At 33.7% G+C, this 10,221-nt stretch overlaps 1 long non-coding RNA gene across 1 annotated transcript; it reads right to left on the reverse strand.

Annotated features, from left to right (window-relative positions):
* Positions 1–1,625: 1,625 nt before the first annotated feature.
* LOC147552981 (uncharacterized) lies at positions 1,626–2,269 on the reverse strand. The gene is made up of 2 exons (XR_015238544.1): positions 2,149–2,269; positions 1,626–2,045 (listed from the first exon to the last, which is right to left on the reverse strand). It is a non-coding gene; the product is annotated as an uncharacterized LOC147552981 (long non-coding RNA).
* Between the last annotated feature and the right edge of the window lie 7,952 nt (positions 2,270–10,221).

Below are 10,221 nucleotides of genomic sequence, written 5' to 3' on the forward strand. Positions count from 1 at the left end.
GAAATTAAACGGCTTAAGGTCTTCCATGTTCTATTATATAGTAGGTGAAATTAAACGGCTTAAGTTCTTCCATGTTCTATTATATAGTAGATATGTGCCCTTCCACAATCATTAGCTAAACACATGGATTGAATGTTTATTGTGGACTTACCTAATATGTCACAAAGAATGAGCCACATAGTTCGGAGGCACACCTCAACAAATGGAGATTCATCATATCATCCAATGTGGTTTTTGCTTTTTTTTTTTAATTGAGAATTAATGGTGGCTCACATTCATATATTTCGTTTTGGAGATAGTTTGACCAGTTACCAATTTGAATTTGATAGACTGCGTATTTAGGTGATGGTTACCCTATTATAATGGAATCAGACTTGAAGGATAAAGTTGGTTATAATAACCAACTCACTACACCCATCTCAATGGAACAAAATGTGGAGTAGTTATATTAATTATCACTAACCCCTCCCAATATATACAAAATGATTTTGGGGACTCCCTAAACATACTCCCAAGTGTACTCCCCTTCACATGGGAGGGTATTTTGGTCTTTTCAATCTGACAAAAACTATGAAAAGACCAAAATGGTCTTCCTCATGTGAGAGGGAGTACACTTGGGAGTAGGGTTTAGGGAGTTCCCTTATCACCTTTGCAATATATAATGCATGTGTCTCAGTCAAGACACGACAATAACTTAGGGAGAGAATTGAGATTAGAAGATTTTCAATATCCTGTATTCATCTTAGTTATTGTACCAGATTTATAACTTAATCAACAATTAATGGCTGAAGGTATGTAACTTTCTCATCTATTTAGAATAATTTTCTAACAGTTTTCAACTACCTCATCACAATCATGAGCAAATTTGAGATGTCATGTAATATTTTCACTATGAATCACATACACAAATTTACATGTCTAGATTAGGTTAAAAGGACAAATGCATGAAATAACAATTATTTGATAAACATGGCATACTTATAATTAAGGGACAGTTCCCTGACAATCACATTCCTAACAGTGTTCAAAGTTAAATATAATATAATGTTACAAAAAGGTGTTTCTTGCAGGTAAGAAAATATGTAGCATTTAGCACAGGAACGCCTAAATTATATGCAAAATTTGGCAAAAATTGTCTTAGTTCTTATTAGTTAATTTAGCCCCCTCTGATGTAAATCTTGAATCCCCACTTTTTGCAAATACCTTTCATCTTTATTTTTTTTTGTTGAGATAAATACCTAACATCTTGCTAGCTCTTTGGCATCATCTATTTACAGAAGTATAGAAATTTATTTATTTATTTTTCTATGAAGAGAACAATATAAGAGGGCCACAGAACAAAAAAAAATCTAAATTTTTTTCGACTTTCATAAATGTTTTTCGATGTGGAAGAAGGCAAAAAGGCAAAATTGCATTCCAATTGGTAAGCCAGCAAGGCAGCAATAATGTTACATGATTGGTGGTACTGAACCCGACCTGTCTTCCCGTCGAATCCGGGCCAGGTGACGTAGCGGGACGAGGTATAGAGAGAGCTCCCTAAATATCATGAGGCCACGCACCCGGCCGGGATTCAGCTGGGAGAAGGGGGCTGGGCATAGAGTCAGTTTTGATAAAGTAAATTACACTTTTAATAAAATAGTTTCATTAAGTGGTCAAAAGAGAATGGATTGCTGAGAAAGCAATACACAACCTTACATAGACAAGAAACAAAAGTCGTTATAAATATTACAAGAGATCAAACTAGAAAGATATGAGTGTACAAATTAACATAAAATGTAATATGAAAATCTTCATGAGATCAAGTCGTCCTTCTTTCTTGACGACATAAACGATAATGTAGGTAAGGTTCGAGGTTGAGGCTCGAACCTTGAATGCTAAAAGTGGTGAAGGTTCGAGGTTGAGGCTCAAAAAGCGACAAACCTCGAAACCCTTCACTTATAATATGAGATCATATAGTCTTGCTCAAATGAGTATTCCATTAATATTTTCCCACCATAGGAAGTAGTGGACTAGTAGCTAATGATGATGATTTTGTTTCCAGTTTCCTGCATGAAAATGTAACATAAATGAGAGTAAGAAAGAAACAATATATATATATATACACACACACACACACACACTAAATGAGGAGAAGCAAGAAAAGAGTACCTGCAAATTATAAACTTCAAGTTTAACATGTTTATAAGTATTTTTTTTTTTTTGAGAGAGGGAGAGAGAGGGAGAGAGAGAGTGAGGGACCTTTCCCTCTACATGATTTATACAACTAAGGGAGGTGAAATGGATGAGAGAAAGTGAGAACCCTAAGGGGGGTTTTATAGGTGTTTTTGGTTGATGGTGATGACTATAGTAAAGGACTACACATAATATACGATTAGTTTGGCTGGGATAGCAAAATGAAAGTGGGGTATTGTGAGGACTATTATAGGGAGATCGATCTCATCTTTAGAATTGTGAAATCTCTCACTCAATTTTTTATGTTATTATTTTTTTTATTTTTTGAATTTTTTTTTATGTTATTAAGATTCAAGACCTTATATATACTTTCAAAATTAAACTCATCATGTCCACCATCCTTTGGTGTAACGGTTGGACACCCCTCTTAAGCCCATGAGGTCGTGAGATCGAGTCTCGGTGGAAGCAGTTTGAATTGTAATAAATCTGTCAAATTTTAGGCCTCTTTCATTACGGTTTAAATTAGGCGGTTATCGTAGTCCATTTCTCAAAAAAAAAAAAAAAAAAAAAAAAAAAATTAAACTCATCCTAGCTCTCCTGTATTCCTCTCTTACTATTCCTATCTCTTTCTCTCTTCTTCTCTACTCCCAAGTAAGTAGACCTCTTTGAAAGATAAAGTTGAAGAAGTTGGTTTTCATAGCCCTTCATGTGTCTCCCTATACCAGCCACCTTCATCTATTAATCTCAAATTCATGCATGCATACCCATGCATGTTAGGTTTATATGGTGGGTAGGGGAGTGGTTGGTGGTTGGGATCTTCAGCAAGGAACCGTGCTAGCTAACAAAAGGACCTACTTCCCAATCAAATTAGGTTCATATTTGCAGTTTATGTACCCACTCTTCTTTTACAAAGTAGTTAAGAGTTAACGAGTTATGAATCTTATGAAAGGAAAGTAAGTTGCATGAATTGTGGTAGCCTGGTTGGTGTAAAAGTTCAATTTCTTTCTTAACAATTTATACTTTACAACTTGTGTGGTCAAGGAGGGCTCAAGGCCGACCTATGCCTAAAGCAGTGGAGGCAGTTGTCTTTTGATGAGCGAGCGTGTTTGGGGACTAGGGTCCATGATCTGGGTTTTACAGTCTAGACGAGTTCAGACTTAAATTTCACACACAAATATGTTAAATAACTGGGTTATTTCCCAAATAGCCCCCAACTTTGTGACCAGTTTCCTTCCTAGTCCCCTACTTTGTCAAAATATCCAGATGGTCTCTTTTTTCAGATTCCGTTATAACACCGTTAACTAGTCATCATCTCTCTCTCCTCCATCTCATCACCTCTCTCTGCCGCCTCATCTTCTCGCCACTTCATCATCTTCAACGACAGAGGTCGCCGACCGACCAATTTTCCTGTCGGCAACCTTCAAACACAAAAGAAAATTGATAACGGTGTTATAACGGAATCTGAAAAAAGGAGCTATCTGGGTATTTTTAATAAAGTAGGAGCTAGGTAGGAAGCTGACCACAAAGTTGGGGGCTATTTGAGAAATGACCCTAAATAATTAGAGGGTCAAAACTTCAAACTTCTTTAATATACAAATAGGTATAAAAGAGATTACAAATGTACCTATCCCGGACCTAAGTGGTAATAAATCGTCGTTCAAGAGAAAAAATTCCATCGAGGGATAGTAACATATTTCAAATGTATAAACTTTGTACAGAGATGGATAAATGAAGTCATATTATGGCTGTTGATCCGGAATGATGGGACAACTTCTCCCTCTTGTTGCTTGGCTACTAGTTTAATTTGGTGGAGGTGATTAATAATGATGGGAACCTCTTTAGTATATGTCAAAAGTTCATTTGTCATTTGTGATAGTTTGCAGTGTCGGTCTTAATATCTCCTGCAATTCTGTGGATTACCACAAACTGCTCCAGGAGTTTCCTTGGAGACGAGGAAACTGCTCCAGGAGTTTCCTTGGAGACCGAGGGAGTGGTGCCAATACAGGTTGGCACTGATTTTTCAGTGGTCGAAAGCGACTTATATAGAAATGTGCTCCAAAGCTGGTTATGCTATCATCAGAAAACGATCCATAAATATCTATAGACAACCCCAAGTATTTTTATTACAGTTATGTACAAATTTGACACTAATCCTTATAATGGGGACTCGGATCGGCACTATCAAAGAAATGGGAGAGACGATTAACTTTGGAGAGAAGTTAATCAGATGAATGAAGTTTTCGTTGGGGCTCGATTCCGGTCGACACTAATCATTTTTTTGGAGGAGTTTAGTTACTACAAAAAGATGAATGAAGTTTTCGTTGGGTTAAATTTCATCATTCTTATATATGTTGTTAGGTAAATCTAACTTATTGTTATGCAAAACGTAAAGAACCAGGGACGGTTCTGACTTGGGTGGTCCAAAGCGGAATCGGACAAATATGGGCGTGTACTTTTTTTAGTATCTATTATATAAAACAGAAGGGAAAACGATGACTGGGACAAACATCCTTTTTTAATATGTGATATTGTCTAGAGACCCTTCTCAAAATTTAAAATATAGTCCTTCGTAGAGATAAAGTTACCTATTTAAAAAATAATAACCGTATCCTTCTTAGAAATAAAATAACTAATTTAAGAAAAAAAGAAACAAAATAAACTTCAAGGGTTAAAAAAAGAAATTAAAACCTCTCTCTCTTTCAATAAAATAATAACAAAGGATATTGTCTAGAAGTCCTTCTTAAAATTTAAAATATAGTCCTTCGTAGAAATAAAGTTACCTATTTAAAAAAACAATAATCTTTTCCTTCTTAGAAATAAAATAACTAATTTAAGAAAAAAAGAAACAAAATAAACTTCAAGGGTTAAAAAAGGAAATTAAAATCTCTCTCTCTCTCTCTTTCAATAAAATAATAACTAATTTAAGAGAAAAGAAACAAAAAAAAAATAACACAAAAAATAATAACTAATAAAAATCTCTCTCTCACAATAAAATATAACAATAAATTTCGTAACATTTGATTGATACAAGTGTCCGTGCCTTAGGGCACGAACCAATGTACAAATCAAATTTGAGGACTTTTCATATTTATTATCGCTATATTGTGGACACCCTAATTTTTTGGTATTTTACTTATTGTTTATTTTCTTTTGTTTCCTTTTTTTTTCTTAAATTAGTTATTTTATTTCTAATAAGGATACGGTTATTATTTTTTAAATAGGTAATTTTATCTCTACGAAGGACTATATTTTAAATTTTTAGAAGGACTTCTAGACAATATCCCTAATTAAAACAGGGTGTTTGTCCCAGTCAGCGTTTTCCCTTCTGTCTTATTATACTGTAATAGATATTGTCTAGAAGCCTTTCTCAAACTTTAAAATATAGTCCTTCGTCGAAATAAATTTACCTATTTAAAAAACAATAATCCTTTCCTTCTTAGAAATAAAATAACTAATTTAAGAAAAAAGAAATAAAATAAATTTCAAGGGTTAAAAGAAGAAATTAAAATCTCTTTCTCTCAATAAAATAATACTCCGATCCGTCCCAAATTAAGAGTCCCACTTTGAAAAGTCAATTTTTTTTCACAAATTTTGGTTTTCCATTTTTACCCATATTAATTTAGTAGTATATCTTTTTTGGAATTTTAAGAATTATGGTAGGGTATTATTTCTCTCACTTCACTTACCATAAGTGTCCAACTATTGAAAATAAAATTAAACACTAAATTAGAAACACAATAAAACGTGATAATCTTAAAATTCAAAATTAGTTAATTTTCACTATTCTGAAATTTGGCGCTTTTTATTTTCATTTTAACTAAATTTGAGTTTTCAAATTAGAATTCAATTGTGAACAAAAAATTGAATTTACCGAAAGTGTTGTTTTGACAAATTTTAATTCTTGATTTCCAAAATAGATTAGTAGCACTATATAAGACTAATTTCCATAAGCACAAAATTATTCAAATTAATCATTCCTCGAGTTTTATGGTAGCAAATGTTGGTCGTATTTTATGTTTTGGTGTTTTCTTTCTTAATTAATCTCATACCCAAATAATGTTGATTTTAAGCCATTATGGAAAGCGGGATACTTTATTATGGAATGAGTTAGATTTTGGTGTTATTCAACTAAGAAAATTTCTAATTAGCTAATGATAACTCTAAAATCCAATACAAGGGTATACTTGGAAAAGGTAGAGATTTTATATGATATAAAAAGAAATGGGACTCTTAATTTGGGACAGACAAAAAAGGAATACAGGACTCTTAATTTGGGACGGAGGGAGTAACTAATTTAAGAGAAAATAAACAAAAAAATAATAACTAATAAAAATCTCTCTCTCTTAATAAAATATACCAATAAATTTCGTAACATTTGATTAATACAAGTGTCCGTGCCCTAGGGCACGGGATATACTCTAGTATAGGTATAATTTGCAAAAACTCAATTTTTGGATTCAACTTGGTATGTAATGGTGCAGTCAGGTGCGGAACTAGAAAATAGTGTGAGGGAGGGCAAAGGTGAAATCTAATAGAATAGATCACACATAAAAATTCTGTGGGACTCAGAATTACTACTATAAGTCAAATTCCAGAGAGGGCCATTACCCTGCCTGGCCACCACCTCGTTCCGCCCCTGGGTGCAGTGGCTTGCAGATAGTAAACATTGTGAAAACTTATACACATAACGCAAGATTTACACAGGTTAATTTGCGAAAGTATATGCATGTTTGCATTAGTTTGCACAACTCAACAAAGCCGAAGCCTGAAAAACAAAAAAATTTGACCTAGTTTTGTGAATTTATATCATGTACATACACACACACACACATATATATATATATATATATATATATATATATATATTATAACAAAACAGGTCAATCTATTACAGAGCCGTGTTTGGGGGCGGGCGAGCAGGGCGTCCGCCCTGGGCCCCCACCCCCAGAGAGGCCCACCTCTTATGAAGGTCGCACTCAGATTATATATAAATAACTTTAAACATTTTAATGTGAAACTCCATCAACTCTAATGGTCAAGATTGTGGATTTCCACACTTGAGACACGGGAAACAAAACCCATCACTCGTTTTTTTTTTTCCTTTCCTTATAATTGTGAGGTTGAGAAGATAATTGCTAAATCAATTCTTATTTATGCTCCGTCACACTTTTTCTTTAAACTGCTTTGTTGTTTGGTTGCATATCTTTCATCTTTAGACGTGTTTTTTAAGAAAAAGAGATCTAAGTATTTTTTTTTTATTCTAACAATACATTATGAGAAGATCATGATACAAAAGATCATATTAAAAAAAGCGCGTGGTTCAATTTTTTACTTGTAATTTTTTTATTATACAAAAGACCATAATCAAACTTCGCCCAGGGCCCTAAAATTCCTAGCCACGGCTCTGGACTCTGTTACGGGAGGGATAAACTCTGTCCGTCCATTTTTATTGGGAGTTTGATAGAGACCACATCCAACAACGGTATAAAATCGTCTTCATGTAAATCGGCTCAAAATGAAAAGGTATTAGTGTCAACAATAAGTTACGATCTCCATCCCCTATTTTCGATAAAAAAAATTAGTTGTCATCGTCTTCATTTCCTTGCTTTAGTACATGAGAATAATATGGGTCTACAAGCGTCAGCCAAGAAGGAGGGATATCGTTACGATCTCCTTGTAACGATCTCCCTCCCCCTATATTCCATTAAACTTGTGTTCCAAATTAAATCACTTGTATCCTAATTCTATAAAATAAAACATATTTGAAGGTTTATGTTTTTATTAGTGAAATTTTTATTTCGATATCGTACGTAGATTGGTGCGAATTAATTATATTTATTCTCACCCAGATTATGAATGTCATTTTGTATCCAGTTTTTTCCGGAGAAATGACCTTTCGTATGACTCAAAACTCTGCAACTCCGTCAAGGGATTCTCCTCAAGATGTTCCATGAGAGTTTCTACCTGATTTTCCGATAGAGGAAGAGAGAGAGAAAGGAGGGTTGGGGGGAGGGGGCGATGACGTGTCCGTATTTGACCCGTTCACCAACACGATGTGATACACCAACAACCATTTTTAGACATGAAGACAGAGTAGAGAAGAGAGAAGAGACGAAAAAAATAGGTTGAGAAAAGGTGAAAAGGAAACTAGGTGGGGGAAATCTGCTTGTGTCCATAAATATGACAAAAGTATACAGTCAACTAGGGCCAAATTTTACCAATTGGTTATAGAGAGGCTGAGAGGGCCACATTGAATTAATCATTTTACATGAACTTACACAAAACCCGCAAATGAAATGGTTAGCCTGTATGAGCTTGGGATTTAAAGTTGCCCATAATTCTCTTTGTCTCGTCACCTCGGTGGGCCTTTTGAGGCTAATTTCTATTATAGGCACCAAAGCAAAGGAAAATGATTTGGGGATTCCCTAAACCCTACTCCCTCACATGGGAAAGCTATTTTGGTCTTTTCAGCTTACAACAACTCTAAAAAGACCAAAATAGCCTTCCCATGTGAGGGGGGTACACTTGGGAGTAGGGTTTAGGGAATCCCCTTATCACCTTTGCCAAAGCAAATACCACAGAAACCTTACAAACAAAATGGCCCCTCAAAATAGTGAGGTTTTGTGAAGAAACCTATTTTGCATTATTGCATAAATATGTCAATGTATTACATAAAAAAAAAAGTGATTGTTTGGGTCGAAAAATTATTCATAATAACTAAAAAACATAAATAACTTTTTTTTATTAATTAGAAGTTACCAAAATATTATAGATAGCGACACATAAAGTTTAAAATAATATGTGTAATCATCAATCAAATCATTTAAAATTTTTTTGGTTCCCAAAATAGTCTTACTCATTAAAATTTATTTTCTCTCTCAAGAAACCTAGAAATTTTAGGTTAATCTTCTTCTACTTCTTTTAATAAAGAATATGACAATGTCAGAATAATGTTAAGAGTGAAATCTAAACTTAGATCAAGACGTTGGAGAACATATAGCTTCAGGAAATGAATACGAGATATGTAGATCGAAGATTGAGAAAACTACAAAAATCAGAATGTAGTGAAGAGGGATTTAGTCAAGATGACTTGATCTAGATCTCGAAAAGGAAGTTAAAAAAGACAAGATATGTATGATGACTGGTTATCAGAAGTAAATGATCTTATGGAAAAATTAAAAAAAGATAGATACGAAGATGCTTAGAAGTCGTGCTTGCATATTAAGTCTCAGTTATTGGGCAAGCAAGGGAAAACCCGTGACGTTACTAAAAACATGATTTCATAAGCAAACAGTGGATAAAGATTTTTTACAAAGAAAGGATTTGGCTAACTAATTGTTAAGCAAGGTCAAAATAACTCGGGGAAACACTTCATTGAGCCATTGGCAATCACTTCTCTCCAGGTGCTTATGGATTGTTTTCGTCTGTTGGTGCTTGTAAGAAAAAGATTTGGGAAGAATATTACGGAGTGATAGACCAAGACCTACAATCAATAAAAATAAAAATGAGAACGTACCCTAATTTCGATTTTTTCCCCCCTAATATGTTATGATTTCCTCTGTAGTTTTAGAACCAGGTGGTGTTTCCATCTAATTGTATACCAATATTGATTGACGATGAAGAAATCAGATTTGAAGAAGAAAAAACTTGAGTTTTTTTATTCTCGATTTTCAAATAGCGTTTGCAAAATCTGCAACCCGAGATTACATTCTGCAAAACTTGCACATCCTGTTTGTAATTTACATTTCACAACCCTAGTTTGCAAGGATTGCAAACCCAGATTGCAGAAAAGCAGTCAGAAAAAAAACGTCGTTTTTCTGATTTTTTTTTAAATATTGAATGTGGATCTTGTTAGAATATTAATAAAAAAAATTCCTTCTAATATATAAGTTTCAGAAATCCGACATCTCAAGAAAAAGTTATATATATTTAAAATTTAACGAAAAAATAAAAAATTAATTACAGAAAATGACAAAAGAATATTTTAGACTTTGTATGTTTTTTACCTGAATAATAGTTATTAAATTTTGTGTATTTTGCTACTCAATT

Source organism: Eschscholzia californica, unplaced genomic scaffold (genome assembly GCF_041429995.1).
Source record: "Eschscholzia californica isolate CP2 unplaced genomic scaffold, dmEscCali1.0.p SCAF_3, whole genome shotgun sequence".
Lineage (NCBI taxonomy): Eukaryota > Viridiplantae > Streptophyta > Magnoliopsida > Ranunculales > Papaveraceae > Eschscholzia > Eschscholzia californica.